Here is a 1,463-nt window from a genome sequence, read left to right on the forward strand (position 1 = left end):
TTTTTACCGAACCCCAGTCTGAGAATGACCCAGGAACCTGCGCAGTCGACCGCCGTGGTCGCTGCGGTCGACCGCGCAGCGAACCTGGTTCTGCCAGTTCTGTTTCGGGTCGGGTTTTGTTTATACCAAACCCGGTTGTTACCCCACTTATATATACTCGTTTTGAAGCTCTCAGAACCCTCTATTGAACCCTAATAGCCTCAGCCCCCTTCTCTCTCTCCTCTCAAAACCCTAGCTCGGTTTGTGGCATTTTTGGGCGTTTCGAAGGATTTTCGGTGGAATTTCGCGAGATTCTTGGTGGATTCAGCGAGAGGAATCATTCTCCTACAGATCTAGGGCTTGGTTCTCATCAGAGGCGAGTAACATCTCGCCCAACTTCACCCCTTTTTGCCTTATGCTTAGATTTGGGTTTTAATCCGGTTTTATTGGGCCTAAAATCGTATTTTTGGTACAAGTAATAAATCATTATGGTATATGATGCATAGCTCAAGTATTTCAGATGTTTAAAAACCCACCCACGAATTTGTTTTTATGAGATCTAGATCTGAAAATGGTTAAATAAGAATTAATCATGTTTTACTGCTTTAATGACATCTAAATCATGTTTCTTTTGTTGTCTTATTGGAAATCTAATTGTTAGATTTTAAATGATTAAAACTTGTAGTTCTCTATCCTATGACTTGGTATAAATGTTAGAGTTATGCTATAATGGAAATCGTTAAGTTTGTTTGGGTTTTGAAGCCGACAGAAACCCTAACTGGGCTTCTGTCAGCTTCGCGGTCGACCGCAATGGACGCGGCGGTCGACCGCCCTGAGTTAGTTTCAGCAGAATGTTTCTGCTATTTGAGCGGTCGACCGACATGACCTCTGCGGTCGACCGCCGCTCAGTTCTGAGCCCAGTGAGTTTCGGCTCAGTGAGCGGTCGACCGGAGGGGTCTCTGCGGTCGACCGCCGCACTGTTTGTGCATATATTCGTGTTGGTTGTACATTTTATACATCCGAGGGGTCGCCTCGATTATCTGACACTACATTGCAATGATAGTGACTTGTCTATACATGTGAGTTGACACTTTTGACACAAGTTTAGACCCGTACATCGAGACACGTGCGAGTTTAGGATATGTATATCTTTCCACATATACCTTTGACAATTGCACCTCTTTACTTATAGTCCATGTGTTGGGCATATCTTACTGTTGATCCATGTGTTGGATACTTATCATTTCGGTCCATGTGTTGGACACGTATTTTATTTAGTCCATGTGTCGGACGTGCATTCACATTTCAGTCCTCGTGTTGGACTATAATCCACTAAAGTCCTCGTGTTGGACTACAATCCAACTCAGTCCTCGCGTTGGACATACGTTGGTTAGATTTAGTCCATGCGTTGGACGTTGGTTATATTCAGTCCATGCGTTGGACATTGGTTAGATTTAGTCCATGCGTTGGACATTGGTTATATT

The sequence above is a fragment of the Asparagus officinalis genome, unplaced genomic scaffold (genome assembly GCF_001876935.1).
Source record: "Asparagus officinalis unplaced genomic scaffold, Aspof.V1 AsparagusV1_Un1468, whole genome shotgun sequence".
Taxonomy (NCBI): domain Eukaryota; kingdom Viridiplantae; phylum Streptophyta; class Magnoliopsida; order Asparagales; family Asparagaceae; genus Asparagus; species Asparagus officinalis.